We start from the raw sequence: 16,153 nt of genomic DNA, 5'->3' as shown, positions 1-16,153 counted from the left end.
CAAGAACTCTGAAAGCTGGAACCAGTGGCAAGTGCAGTGCATGCAGCGCAAAGAAAAGCAGAATAAGCTTACGGAGGTTGTTTTCTATCCCTACATCTGTGCAAGCTGATTTCTGCCGGGCAGAAAGGTATTAACACTGTAAGGAATGGTTGTATGTACCTTAGGAGAAGGGTGTTTAGAAATAAAGGTGCAGAAAAAGGAAATTTGCAAGAAGAGCAGCCTTCACCTAGAGCAAGCAAGGGTGTTCCGTGAGGCTGGATTAAGAAGCCACTTGACAGGGATATTGCTATCGTCACATGGAAGCCAGATTTCATTACACATTCCAGCAAACCTCAATCCTCCTTCTGCTTCCTCGTTTCCCCAACTTCCTCGTGATACTTGGGCTCGGTGGTCAGACTGCTCTATCTAGACTGCTTGGCACTTACACTCCTTATAAATAAGTAAAGTGGCTCAAACAGCAGTCTGTGATGAGCTTTGGCAGCGTGGATCTGCTTCTGGAGAAGCTAATTGTATGATGGGATCAAGTCTCTACATCTGAAAGCCTGAAGGCCGCCTCCTGGACTGGGTGATTGCATGAACATAGGTGCTTGCTTTGTGGGAATCTGGGTGAGCTGCACACCTGGAAAACCCCGACGTCTCAAGGCTCCCCTTTTCTTTTCCAACTCCCCTGTTCACGTTATTTGTGGTTTGAACCAAGTTCTTAATGTCATTTTATTGCCACATTAACATGTGAGATGGTTTGCAGGTATTCTCTTAAGGAAAAAAAAAAAGATACTTATTTCTGTCTTTTATTTTTGAAAATGTAAGGACTCAATGTTTTGCAAAAAAATGTTGAGTTATTTGAGTACCCACCTGCCTGAAATTGAAGCATCAGACACGTTAAATATTTCTCATTCAAACTGCTGTATTATATCTTTCTCTTTTCTTCCTTGCCAACTTTTTTTGAATGAGCCATTTGCTCTCACTGCCTCCACTTCTTTGGTGCCAAGTCTCCCCTCTCCACCCCCCACCATCTGGCTCCCACCTCCATTATTCTGCTGAAACTCCGTTGGGCTTCTGACTGATAATAGAGTTTCTTAATCCTCATTTCGCTTGACTTGTCTCTAGAGTTGGATGGCCTGTCTTACGTCGTTCTTTTGAAAACATATCTCCTTCCTTTTCTGATGTCCAGGACCTACTGTCTCCTCTTAATTTTTCTCCTGGCAATGCACACACCCCTTTCTCTGTTTTGGTGTATTTTACTGCAAGCTTTCTTCGAAAAAGAAATATAACATAGCAAATAAAGCTAATCTCCTATTCTTTCCCTCCCATTGATTCTCCTATTCTAAACTTGTATTATCATTGATCTACTTTTCCGCATTTTATATCCATATACAGTGTGTTATTCTATGTTTTAAAACTTCACAATTATGGAATCATAGCATTCTTTGTAGCTTGCCTTTACTGTACATTATTTGAGATTTACCTGTTTTGATATATCTAGATTCAGCTAATCGATGTTAACTTCTCGCTAATCTTTTGTGTATAATGACAGTTTTAACTACCTTTTAAATACAGACTCTTAGAATTAAATCTTGATTGTTTAGCGCCGTTTTAGGTTCACAGCAAAGTTGAGGGGAGTGTACAGAGATCTCCCATATACTCTCCACTCCCACACTTGTATAACCTCCCTCATTCTCAACGTCCCCACCAGAGCGTACATTTGTTACAATTGATGAACCTGTATTGACACATCATAACCACCCCAAATCCACAGCTTACATTACAAGTTCATTTTTTTTTTAATTTTTATTTATTTATGATAGTCACACAGAGAGAGAGAAAGATAGAGAGGCAGAGACATAGGCAGAGAGAGAAGCAGGCTCCATGCAGGGAGCCCGACGTGGGATTCGATCCCAGGTCTCCAGGATCGCGCCCTGGGCCAAAGGCAGGCGCCAAACCGCTGCGCCACCCAGGGATCCCTACAAGTTCATTTCTGATGCTGTTTGTGCTATGAGTTCGGACAGACGTATACTGACTTGTATCTACCACACCGTATCATATAGAATATTTCCACAGCCCTAAAAGCCCTCTGTGTTCTGTTTATTCCTTCCTCTCCCACCAACCCCTACCAACCATGGACCTTTTTATTGCCTCCATAGATTTGTCTTTGCTGGGATGTTATAGTTGGAATCATATGGTGGTGTAGCCTTTCCAGACTGGCTTCTTTCACTCAGTAATATGTATTTAAGGTTCCTCCGTGTCTCTGTTGGTTTAACATCTCATTCTGATTTAGTGCTGAATAATATTCACCATTTTCGTGGTGTACCACAGTTTATCATTTTCACTTACTGAAGGGCATACTGCTTGCAAGTGTTGGCGGTTGTAAATAAACCTGCTATAAACATCTGTGTGCAAATTTTTTGTGTGGACCTAAGTTTTCAGTTCCTGAATACAAGCTTTTAAGAGACTTTTGTTGTTATTTTTTTTTTCCAAAGTGATTTCATCAATTGCCATTGCACCAGCTACCAGTTATAGACCAGTGACCTCCATAACTCCATTAGCCTTCGAGATCAGATTGGGGATAATTTCGGCAAGCTCTATGTATATATTTTTTGTAGGTATTGAACTTGTCTAAATTGACCATTGTTATTTCTCCTGGAAATTTTCATTTCTCTTGCCTCTTTTCACCACAGTTGAAAACACTACCACTGTCCCCATCACTGAAAATAGAAAATGTGGGTTCACTTTTTTTTAACCTCTTTCTGTCTTAATTTATCCCCTGTTTATCTAATCCTGATTCTACACGCAAAATGTCTGTCTCTTTTTTTCTTTTCTGTGTCCACGTCCATTGGCCTACACCAAGTCTTTTTCATTCTTACTGAACTGATACAATTTCCTTCCAAATATTTGCCATGCTCCTAATCACCCCCCCCCATTACTATTTATTCTTCATCCCACTGCCAGAGTTATCCTTCTAGAAAGGACCTGGTAAATTTCTAGAGAAGCATAGTAAATATTTTAGGCTTTGTGGGTTATACGGTCTCTGTGGCAACTGGCAACTATTCAGCTGTGCCATTGTCATATGGTTACAGACAAGAACACAAATGACGAGATAGGACTGTGTTCGAACTGAACTCTACTTATAGAAATAGTGGCCTAGATTTGGCCCACGGCTATAGTTTGCTGACCCCTAACCTACAACATAACTTGGATCATGTATCACCCCACCGAAGCCTTTCCATTTTGTACAGATCATGAGTTCACCATCCTCCTTTTTTTTTTTTTAATTTTTATTTATTTATGATAGTCACAGAGAGAGAGAGGCAGAGACACAGGCAGAGGGAGAAGGCAGGCTCCATGCACCGGGAACCTGATGTGGGATTCGATCTGGGGTCTCCAGGATCGTGCCCTGGGCCAAAGGCCGGCGCCAAACCGCTGCGCCACCCAGGGATCCCTACCATCCTCCTAACTGGCATTACTAACTTACCCCTTACGGCCAGTGGCCTCAAACTCTGAAATTTCCACCCATAGTTTGATATGTTCCTTGATCTCTCCTAGTTTAATGGCGATGGGAAAGGTGATGGTTCAGTGGCAGGTGGACTTGGGGATTTAGTTATGGGAGGATGAGAACACGTCCATCTGATAGTTCAGTATTCTCAGTAGGTTATTAGCAAGGATACCTGCTGAGAGATAAAGGTGGAAGAGGTGGAGAAGAAGGTCAGTGGAAGAGGATCCAGATCAATATGATCATCCTGGGGAGCAGAAAAGCAAAATTATTAGAGAAATATAGCAAGATTTCTGGTTCATAGCAAGATTCAAATTGTGGCCTGAGATTATGAGAGCGAAACTAGTTACGTGATGATGTGATCTGTGGTCACTAACACTACTGTGTAAACCAGGAGAAAGTCTGCAACAAGAGGATTTCATACATGGATTGGGGTTTTGTAGCGTGAGCTCAACTGAGGGAGAGACAGAACTGAGAGTTGGAAGTATTTGCAAAGAGGCAGCAGGTTGATGGTAACGGAATCTGCCAAACAAGATGGGAAGTGATGACAGGAGGGGACTGGTGGATAATAAGAAAGTGGGAGGAGGAGAGGATCAGATGTCCACACATCACTGAAGAACTGTGTGGTCGTAGGGAAGTAATTGTGCCCACTGAATACATAGGAAGCTGCCATAGTTGAGTTAAATGCTTCAGTAGGAAATTTTCAAAAAGATTTGTATTTTTTAAGAGATGTGAAAGTTGAGGGTGTGACTGTAAAATAAGTGACTGAAGTAGACCAAAATGGCAATGGAATACAGAGATCAAGAAATTGAGGAAGCTGTTTTTTTTTTTTAATTTTTATTTATTTATGATAGTCACAGAGAGAGAGAGAGAGGGGCAGAGACACAGGCAGAGGGAGAAGGCAGGCTCCATGCACCGGGAGCCCAATGTGGGATTCGATCCGGGGTCTCCAGAAGCTGGGGTTTTTTGATGGGGCATCCACTTAGGTATTGAAACCACCAGGGATAAAGAAAGGAAATCAGAATGGAAGACTGCTGGGAACAGAAGACTAGTGAAAGCGGAAGTATGACCAGGAGGTTGGGAAAAGAGTGTAAGTAGGTGTAGGAAACAGTCATCTATCCAAATGACATTAGCGTTAAAAGAACTGATTTTTTTTTTTTTTCAGGAGGGAAGGAGTGAGATAATTTGGAAGTATCAAGGAGGAGCAAGGAGTACACTTACCTCCATCAACTCAATATAATTGACTCTTGGCCCTAATGTTTGTTCAGGGCTCAGGTAGGTTTCAAGTAAGCCAAGGAGGTGAAGGGAATAAATATTTGAAGAAACAGGAATTGCTTATTCAGATTAGGGTCACAGGAGACACACTGGAAGGGTTTGGCAAGAGAGGGGAGTGGAGAGGATATACAGTTTGTGGATTAAGAGTTTGTGACAGAAAGAATGACTTAGGCTGGGACTCCTGCAAATTAGTGATGCATCATGGCCTCGGTCCTGAGAGGCTTACCTTGCAATTCTCTTCATGGTGTGTTGGCCTTGGGGCTAGTGGTTATTCTTTCAGAAACTGGGAGTTCTAGATCAATCTGCTACAATTAGCTCAGTTAGTTTGGGGGAGGCTCAGAGCCTCCCCAAACCTCAGTTTTTCCATCTATACAGTGAAGAATGGTCTAAGTAATCTCGTGAACTTCAGACATTTAAAATTTATCTGAGAGGAAAGAGATAGGGTCATGCCACACATGAGTTTGCAGTACTGGAAATAAATATTTTATCTTGCAAATCAATGATGTATCAAGGGTTAATATTAGGAATAAAGAGATTATCTGAGAGTTTATACATATGCCTCATTGGCTTCAAAGTATGTTAGTGATTTCAACAAAATAGAGATATGTGACAAAACAATCCAGCAGAGTTTAGAGATACTTGATAATGCCTTCCTGCTAAAGCAAATATACTTTGTTAACTCGCAAATATGAAATAGTAATAGGTTTATGATATCTTAAATATTAAGTAATAAAGTTGAAACTGAATTGCCAACCCTTATCCCTCATCCTCTTTCCATTCTTATTCTCCTCCCCATTCAGTTTGTGTTATTAGTTAACTGTATTATCGTTACTATAACAGTAGAATAATGCATAAAGGAGACACTTGAAAGTATCCAATCATAATTGGTGAAGGCAATGAGTTAGGAGGTTCATTCAATCAAGAATGAAAATGCTTCTTCATAATAAAATGTTAAATATTTTAATATTTAGACTAATTTTCTACCAACTTACTTAGTTGAATTGATGGATTGATTCGACTGAATCAGTCAACCCTGTAACCAAACTAATAACCTACTGGTTAAAAACTTTATTTCAGTCCAAATTGCGGAACAGCTTTGGGTCCCATCAGATGATGGATCTTATCAGCTGATAAGGAATTTGTCCTGATGTCTTGATTTTAGCCAACTTTGGTGTCCTGGTAGGTGTTTTGTTGAATGGCTTAGACTCTTCTTCAAAGAGAGAGATGTCTAAGAGAAAAAGCAGGAATTTGAGCTTTGTTGGGAAAGAATATTGCATAAAATCAAAGCAGGGTAATGTGGACATTACAGATTCCTTATTTGCAAATAAAAATTGTATATATGTAATATACATAATTATATATATAACTATATATGTAATATAAATATAATATATAAAAAATATAATATATAAAATAATATAAAATTACATATATATATAATTTAGCTCCAATATATATTATATGTAATAATATATAATATATATATATATATAATTTTTAACGTTTTGCTCCAATTGGAGCTAAAACCTTATACATGTGAATTAATTTCACTAACTTAGAGCAAAACGTTAAAAATTGGAAAATTGTATTAGTTTAAAAGTGTATATGTGTAAAAGTAGTTTAGAAGTTTCTTTACCTTACGATTTCGAATGGAATTTAAATGTTTGAGAAACCCCGCATATTGGTTTATTCCATGCTAGGTATTGCAACTACAGTTTGGGTAATTGGCCACTAGGTGGCAGGACTGTGATGTGCATGTAGGTCAGAAGACCCCATAAAGGGACATTCTGTAGGCATAGATCATTTAAAATGTCAGTACATGGAATTCCTTGCAATACAGTTTGAATGAACAAGTTAAGCAAATGCATATATGATAGGGTTTTTTGTAAACGCTGGAGACACAAAATGAATGTTATATAACCTATGTCACCAAAGAGATGATAGTTGGAGATAGATGTGTGGGGTTTTTTGTTTTCGTTTTTGTCTTTGAAGGCCCTAATAGACTGTGGTAAACACTACTACAGGTTTTTTATTTCAAAATATAATGGGACTAGGGACTAAAGAAATTAATTCTGCCTGGGGTGATGATGTTGAAACAAGGAGTTCTTGGAAAGTTACAGAGAATGTAACTTGTCTTCTGAAAAGCAAAACAAAAAACAATCTAAAAAAGTACAAAAATAAATTATCTTTTGTTATGGATAAAGTGGCAGTGCAAAACTTTAAATAAAATTTAAAGAAATGAAACTAATTCCTATGTAATCTTTACTTCTAATACAGTGGTTCACAACCAGGGACGGTTTTGCCTCCCACAGCACATTTGGCAATATTTGGAGACAGGTTTTTTTTTTAAAAAAAAGCAAACACACACATCACTTTATTTTTAACTTCTCTCTACACCCAGTGAACGGCTTGAACTCACAACCTCAATACCAAGAGTCACACACTCTACCACCTGAGCCCGCCAGGTGCCCCGATGTGGAGATATTTTTGGTTGTCACAGTTGGGGAGAGGGTGCTAATGGCATCATAAGTACATAAAGGTCAGGGATGCTCCTAAACAGCCTGCTATGCACAGGACCAGCCTCCACAAGAAAAAAATTACCTGGCCCCAAATGTCAACAGCACCAAGGTATTGTAAAGACGGAGGAATGAATCTAGAGGTTTAAAATTGGACGGGAGAACACAGGTAAAATTCAGCATTTGGAACATGACAACTATAACCTTTGTCTCAAGATTAGGAGCAGATGAGGTCTGGTGTCTGGGGGGGAAGAAAGGCCAGAAACAGCACCTTAGATTAAAGCTCTTTGGGCGAGCCCACTCCGCGGCATTCAAATATGTGCAGTTGGAGCCAGGACAAGGCAAGCTTGATGTTGGCTTGGCTGGGAAGGGCCAGAGGGCGGAGCGGCCGGAGTCAGCCCTGGGGAACCTGCAGACCAGGGTTTGGATCTCAGCTTTGGTGTTTGTTAGCTGGGGGACTCATTTTACCTTCTAAGTTTCCATTCCTTTAAAATGAGGAAACTTGTGGAAAGGATTAGAGATGTATGTTAGGTACCTGGGGCGTCAAAAGGTGCTGCATAGATGGTATCTAACATTACTGAGATATTGCGAAGCCTCCAGTTATATCTCTCCCTCCACGGTTGTCTTCGCCCCTTTTGGGAAATTAGTCACAATACAACTGTATTTCATAACATCGAAAACAGAAAAACATATGAATTGTGGGATGGGAAGAAGAAAAGTAAGTGACAAAAACACAAAACTTTTGCAAGACATCATTGGGAGAAGTATTGAAAGCTGAGTCAGAATCACCAAGCCCTCTGAACAGTATCTGTTAGGGAGAAAATAGCTAATATTTCCATGAGGAGGCAAGGGGGTGGGGTGGGGGTAGGGTGGGGGGCGATGACGCTGCGATTAGCCGAACACACCCTGGCTAAACCCAACTCTGCTGTTCCTGCACCTCCGCAGCTGAAGGGAAGGGAAGCCCACGGCCAGCGCCGACTGTTCCCACTTGCCGTCACTGCCACTGCTCCTCAAGTAGGTGACATTGTCCCTCTGCGATAATACTGTATATCCCAGGTGGCTCAGGGGTTTAGCACCACCTTCAGCCCAGGGTGTGATCCTGGAGACCTGGGATCGAGTCCCACGTCAGGCTCCCTGCATGGAGCCTGCTTCTCCCTCTGCTGGTGTCTCTGCCTCTCTCTCTCTGTGTGTATTCTCATGAATAAATAAAATCTTTAAAAAAAAAAATACTGTATATCCCCCGACCGTACTTTCCTTGGTGACTACTTCATACTTTCTGAGCCTCAAGCCTCCAAGGAAGGTCTTCTCTACCATAATCACTCTTAGCTCATGACCTTGGTTCCTATGTCATTAGCAAAGTAGAAGCCTTCAGAGGACTCTGATGGACTCTCCCACCTCATGCACATGTCTCCATTCGCTCTACTGGCTCTCTCCAAGGATGCACTTGCACGTCCGGACTCTCAGCTGGGGCCAGCCTCTCACTGACACGCTCCCTTTCATCCCCTTTCACCACTAAAAGCATGATACCAGCAGTCCTCACCCATTCTCTTGGATCATAACTATTCCCTCGCTTTTGGACCATTCCCATCACCATACCAACTACTACTATTTCGCCCATTATTATTATTATTATTTTTAACTGCGACGGCCTCATTTTGCTTCTTTTATAAAACAAAACTTTTTATAGTTCTCTAGGTTGACTTTCTCTGCTTCCATTTTCTCTTGAACTCCATCCAGTAGGTCTCTACCGTCGCTGCTCCACGAAAACTATGATTTTTACCAGTGCAATTCATATTGCTAAATTCAATAACCGTCTCTCCTGCCTCATCTTCCCTGAATTCTTAGCAGTATTTGATAGGGTCAGTTACATTTTCCTCCTTGAAACATTTTCTTGGTTTCCTAGCTCCCCTGCACCTTGTGGGTTTGTTTTTTGCTTTGCTTGTTCCTTCTCAATCTCTTTCCCTCTACATGCTCCCTCTCCCAATCTCTATATTCTGGAATGCCCTGTAGTTAGTCTTAAGAACACTTCCTTTTCTATCTATATGCAGTTTCTTCATAATTTTTTTATCCAATGTCACCCTATGCTGATGACTCCCATATTTATATCTCTGGCTTAAACCTCTATCCTGAATTCCAGGCTTGTTGCCTAAAATTCCTCAACCTCTTTAGTTCCCTCTCAAAATTAATGTGTCTAACACTAAACTCTATATGCAAACTCTCACACTTCCTTGTCTCAGTCAATGGAAATGTAAGTCTTCATTTGCCAAGCCCAAAACTTTGGAGTAATGCTTCATACCCCTCTCTTGTATTAAAAACATCTCACATTTGAAGTGTCGGCAAATTCCGTTGTCTGACTCGCTTTTCAATAATAGCCCAAATCTGTCTAATCGATCCATTTCTCACCCCTCATGCTATTACCAGTCTGGAATAAGTCTGCCTCCTCTCAGCTGGTATTGGCGTGATGGGTCGGTTGGTTTTCTTGAGGCTTCTTGGGTCCTCTTTCCCATTCTACTTTTATTTATTTATTTATGTTTTTTTATTTTTTTTCCCATTCTACTTTTAATACAGAAGCCGGAATAATCCTCTGCAACTTAGATCATATCCATCCTCTGCTCAATTTCTCCACTGACTTCTGAAAGATTCTATGTGTTCCAGGCCTGCATTAGCTCCTAGACCTTCTTCACTACTATTCTCTTGCTCATCCAGCTCCAGCCACAATGACCTCATGACTGTTTCTTGCATACTTCAGGAACAGTCTTGCCTCAGGTTTGTACTTGCTGTTCTGTCTGCTTTTCCCCTGGATTCCTTTGTGGTTCCCTCTTCCTAAGGGCTTTTGCTCAAGTGCCACCGTCTCAGTGAGGCCGCCTTTTGGTCACTCAATCTAAAATTTTAACAACTATTTTTAAACATTTTCTCTATTCTCCTTTCTTCCTTCAGTTTTTTTCAACACTTAACCCTATCTAGATATTATATATTTATATTCCGTGTATTAATTCTCATTGTCAATCTCCCCTCTCCAAGAGGATAGGGATCTTTGTCTGTTTTGTCCATTATTATAATAGCAGTGCCTCCAACAGGGCTTGCCACACAGTAAGTATTCAATAAATATTTGTTCCGTGAATTTTATTTATTTTTTATTATTTTTTAAAGATTTTATTTATTCATGAGAGACACACAGAGAGAGGCAGAGACACAGGCAGAGGGAGAAGCAGGCTCCATCCAGGGAGCCCCATGTGGGACTCAATCCCGGGACCCCAGGGTCATGACCTGAGCCAAAGGCAGCCGCTCAACCATTGAGCCACCCAGGAATCCCAGTTCAGTGAATTTTAAATGACTATTTTGTTGAGTGAGCATCGCATAAATCTGGTAACCCCATAACCAATCACACTGGGAAGGAAGCTTAGAGTAGACATGAAGATTTCTCACACTATATTACTCAGCAATATCATTTGGCAAAAGATATCAAAAACATTTCCTGTCAGCAGCATTAGAATTACTTGAAATCCTTCAGAGCCATGACCAATGGTCAGGGATATGATAGGGTTGCCATGTGGCTTGGTGAGGAGTAGGCAAAGCTAGGAAAATTCAGTTCTCTTATGGATATGTCATGGAAAACAAAGCTATCCTTCTTAGGGACTTTGACAACCCTATTTGTTTTAAGGTTTCTTGACTGGTATCTTAATTATTGATTGCTGTGAACAAAGTAAGTAACCCAAAATGTTAGAACAAAAACTAATTTTTTGTGTGTGGCTTCTAATTCCGTGGCTTCCCTGGGTAGTTCTTCCCAACATGGTGTTGTCCAGGGTCACTGGGACAGCCTCAGTAATCTGCAGGCTTGACCAGGAGCTCAGCCAGACCTCTCAGCCAGATATCAGTTCCTGCCACATGGTCCTTACATTGAGCTCTAAGTTATTGTGACTGCGTTCCAGAAAGTAGGAAGCAGAAGCTGCTGGGTCGTTTGAGGGCTAGTCCCAGAACAAGCATAGTATCAGTTCTGTTTTATTCTATCAGAGGAGTCATAAGCTCAGCCCAAAGACTGTGGAAGGGGCACTGCACAAGAAGTGTGGTTCATTTGGGTAGTTTTATTAGATACCTCCAGCACACTCCAGAACACATTCCTCTGGTTTCAGCTGAAGCCAAAGTGTATACTTCTGTGCAAACTGAGGCTGAATTTGCACTTCTCATTTCAAGTCAGAGCCAGATTTTTCATCTTTCTGCCTGAAATCCTTCTCTCATACCAGGGAACCCAAAAATACAGGTGAGTTCACTTCTAGGACAACCTTACATTGGTGGGAGGTGGAAGCTCCAGCCCCCTGTCCCTTGGGAAAATAATTCTGAGAAGCATGATCTATGCATGATGCTTCCCAGGACTCAATATGTCCTGATGAATTGAGCTCCTCTTGCCATGGTGAGAACTTTGGTTATGAACACTGGATTTTTCTGCTTTTTGAACTCATATGCCTTGGTCCCTTGTTCCTATGTCCTAGGATCTCCACCCAAATAAGCTGCCTGCATTCAAGATCTTCTTTCTGACTCTTCTTTCTTGGGGAAACAAACTTAGGTGTTTTATCTAATAATGAGAAAAATCCTTTCATGTTTCATTTAAAGAACAAAGTTGGGACTTGTGAAAATGGTTGAACCTGTGCCCATAAGTTCCAATCTTACCATTTCGGTGAGAAGAGTTTATAATCTAAGAGCGGAAAATGTGTTTTCGTGTATAAAGCTGATTGAAGTGATGAGGGAAGTTTAATCCTTTGTTAAATGGAAACCAACTGGAGAGGATGACTCATTCTGTCTTGGCCATTCCTGCAAAGAAGTTGGATATCCCTGGATTTAGAAATAGTGCATTTAAAATGCTCATGCAACTTTCTTTTTTCAAGATAGATTAAACCTTACTGGCAAGGTGATACTGTCTCCTCAGGAAAGGTGACTGTTGCAAAATTTTCCTGTTTTCGGAGAAGAAAATATTCAGTGCAAAGGCTTTAAATGTGGTTTTTAAGTTAAGAGCTGGCACCTTCATCGGTAGTAATTCAGTTGTTCAATGGAAAGAAATTTTTACGCAAACTTTGGAAGTTTCAGTGGGTCTATGTGAGTATTTACACTACTAATTGGATTTATATTTGAAGATATGTATTTGAAGCAATGTACTTAAATTATATTTCTTTTACCATTTATTTGTGTATCATCTTCAAAAAAAGGATTGATAGCTGCTTACAATGATAGGATTGATAGCTACTTACAATGATACGTAAACGTGACCGTGTAGAATGTACTGGAATTTAAATAAAAGAAGAAAGAGTAACTGGGTGGGGCACAGAACAAATATACATCCAAATATATGTGCTCCTATGCTGGCCTTTGTCATCTTTGCTCCACTTGAGGTGAATATAGAAAAATACCTGCAGAAGGTCGAAGTTCTCCCCAAAATATAATTTTGGATCGATTCTAGCATACAGATGAACATAAAATGGAATCCAAAAGTTCTGCTCTGTGTAGCATGGCAACGATTGATTGAGCTTCAAAACAATGTCAAGCAGTTAGAATCAGATACTCGCTTCAGGTGAAAAACCACAAAAACAGTTCTTAAAAACCCTCCTTTTCGCACCTATAGAATACCTGACCTTGAAGGGCTGTTTCCTCACACATCTTCCAGGTTGTTGTTTCTTCCTTTTATCTGCTCAGCCCTACCCCCAACCCCCCAGCGCTGTCATTCCAACTCTGAAACGTTGGCCTTTCTCCAGGGTATGTCGTTGCAATAACAGTGTCTTCAGCTAAATCACTTAACCTTTCCAGGTCTCATGCCTCCGCTGAAAGCACCTACCTCATGGGGTTGTGGTGATTAAATGAGTTAATGTACACAAGCTGTAGGGGAGGGGGAAAAATTATTTTTTCTTCTGTTCTCCTAGGCCCTCTGGCTGGGGCCTGTGCATTGGCAGACAAGAAGATTAACTTGAAAACAGTCTCTCAGCATGTCCACCGCATACACGTGGAGCACCCTGAGATGAGGAACTCAAAGGAGTGGTTAGTATTTGAGGTCTCTGTACTCAACTGAGCAGGGGAAAGGATGGGAAAGGGCGTGTATGGAAGAACAAATGGCTTTTTGGAAAGATAAATGGGTCCTTGGAGGCATATATGGGAGATAGATAGTTTGGGACAATGTGTGTCTGGGTGTGGTGCCGACTTCTTGTCTCCCAGAAGCTATTAAAGTGACTCCCGGGAGGGGATTTGTGACAATTGAGTTCTTTTGGGAGGCCCTGCATTTAGGCAGATAAGGGATTTCAAGAAGTCAAATGCCTTTAGCTCAAAATAATCCTGTCAAAGAGGCATATTTTGGGATGGCATATGCTGATCCCCTTCAGCGTGTAAGACCGTGTAATACTCTTAGGACATTCCTGACAAACAGCGAACACTCTCTGAATGCGTGTTGTGTCACCGTGATGACTGCTGTGATGGAATTCTGTTTGGCCATCCGTAAGTGAAGATTTGGGTCGAAAAAAAAAAAAAAAAAAAAAGATTTGGGTTGAACTTTGCTTGTACCAGAGTCCACAGAGTTAAAGGTGAGGAAGATCTAGGGGCACCTGGGTGGCTTAGTCAGCTGTGTGTCCCACTCGTGGTTTCAGGTCAGGTCATGATCTCAGGGTTTGCGGATCGTGCCCCGCATGGGACCCCGTGCTCCATGAGGAGTCCGCTGGAGGTTCTTTCCATCTCCCTCTGCCCTTTCCCCTGCTCACACACTCCCTCTAAAATAAATAAATCCTAAAAAAAAAAAAAAAAAAAAGTTGAGCAGGATCAAATCCCTCACTTCTCCTCCTTCCGTCAAGATTCTGAACCAGTTGAAAACAGGAGACAGTAGTGCCGGATGGCACAGAGACAGCGTGGGGGGAAGCAGACCTCTGGGCCCCTGGGGGTGTCGGCGTGGTGGGCGCTCGGGGCAGCACCCGCCTGCCAGGAGCCAAGAACTGCGCGGGGCTGGTGCCTCTCTGAGGGTGCAGATGTCTGCTTCACACTCTAAAAATTAGAGCCAAACGTGCTCCCGCCGCCAGTGGAGAAGCTGGGCTTTCTCTTCCTGCTGACAATTAGAGTTCTCCTCTCCTCTGGCTAAGGAAAAATTGGGTGTGAGCTGATTGGACTTTGTTAACATGCTACTACTCCCCTTTTTCACTATTTTTTTTTAAAGATTGTTTTATTTATTCATGAAACACAGCAAGAGAGAGAGAGAGAGAGAGAGAGAGGCAGAGACACAGGCAGAGGGAGAAGCAGGCTCCATGCAGGGAGCCCGACGTGGGACTCGATCCCGGGACCCTGGGGTCATGGCCTGGGCTGAAAGCAAACGCTCAACTGCTGAGCCCCCCAGGCGTCCCCCCATTTTTCCTGATTGTATATGAGCTAGATGACATTACAGAAATACATGTGACAGAACTGTCCTATGAAGTTGTGTTTCCTCTTTGGCTTTAAGGTCAGATCTGAAGGCGAGTTGCTTAGCCCGGCCGGGCCAGGGCGGGTGGGGGGTGTCCGCCGCGGCCCCACCAGGGCTCAGGGCTTCAGCTGAGACACCCACGGAGCGAGCCCGTGTCTAGCACCGTCGCTCTCCTGGGCTCTCTGTGGTCGATCGTGCATTTTTCACGCGCTCCGTGGCCTCCTGGGCTGCGCTCAGCTGCTGGCCCGGAGCTAACGCAGCCAAGCACGGCGGCTGCCCCAGCAGAGCGCCCTCGCTCAGGACGTGCCAGTCGTTGTTCTTACTGCCCTGACCCACGGGGAAACGCGGCCACCTGGCCCCCCCCCCAGCCTGCCCCACCAGGTCAGGCGCTCCTCCTTGCACGAGCAGTTGCTAGTGATCGAGATCCGCTGAGAATGGGAGATCTTCTTTTCCCTTGGCATTTCTGAGAAGGCAGAAATGTTTGTCAAAGTCTCCAACACTTTGCTTAGAGAAAGGAAATGTTGATGGAAGTTCCTGCATTTTGAGCCAAGACAGAGACACACGGTGCGGATAATGAAGTTTCTATTTATAACGTGGATTCATACAGATTTCTCCACTGCAGGAACGCAGGCAGTTGGACCACAGATCCCACATGTGCCCAAATATACTTGGTGTGACTTAGCGAGTCTCAAGGCTCCCTTGGCCTGCAAACACAAGCAGATGGTCCTGGCAGGGGTGACACCGCAGCCCGTTTGCCGAAGGCGTCCTCTGGAAGCTTCCTTTGGGGGAGGGAATGTGCACGCTCAGCGGGTGACCGTGAGTGTGCATCTGGTTCGTCTAGACTGTCCAGTGTCCTTCTGTTGTGCTGGCGTCTCGAGCGGTTTAGCATTTGTCACTCTCAAAAACACGTTCCAGTTTAGGTGATAAATCATATGCTTACTCCAACACGAAGACACATCAGATATTCAGCTTGCCGGGGAACAAGCGCTACAATCACAGAAGATTTCTTCCCTAATGCATTAGACAATTTTCAACAGAAGCCACAAAACTGGTAGCGGTCAGGGTGATGGGTCTATCTGCATCTCCCTAAGAAGTGGCTAGAGAATTAAAAGCCCCAAAAGACTAAACATAGAGAAATTATTAAAGAAAAATCCAAAATCCTAGCTGGCAACGGACATCAAAAGCCCCCAATATTCTGTAGACGTTACTGCCGGGGTCCCAGCCAGCCAAAATGCAGACGAGGATTTCTGGAAAATGCAGGCCGTACGCCAGGACCACCACCACTCACCGGTGGTGCTGCGTAGCTCTGGCCCCTGGGTGCTAGGGTGCCATTTCCTGCAGAGAGGTCCCCTCCATATCCGGCCAGTTGAGTCAAGATTGGGGATGAGTCTGTAGGATTTCTGACTGACCGTTAGTCCCCACTGAGTTATGGGGTCGCTAGTGAAATGGCTGGAATCA

This window comes from Vulpes lagopus, chromosome 13 (assembly GCF_018345385.1).
Source record: "Vulpes lagopus strain Blue_001 chromosome 13, ASM1834538v1, whole genome shotgun sequence".
Classification (NCBI taxonomy): Eukaryota; Metazoa; Chordata; class Mammalia; order Carnivora; family Canidae; genus Vulpes; species Vulpes lagopus.
The sequence above is the reverse complement of the archived record's forward strand: the minus strand, read 5'-3'. Positions refer to the sequence as shown.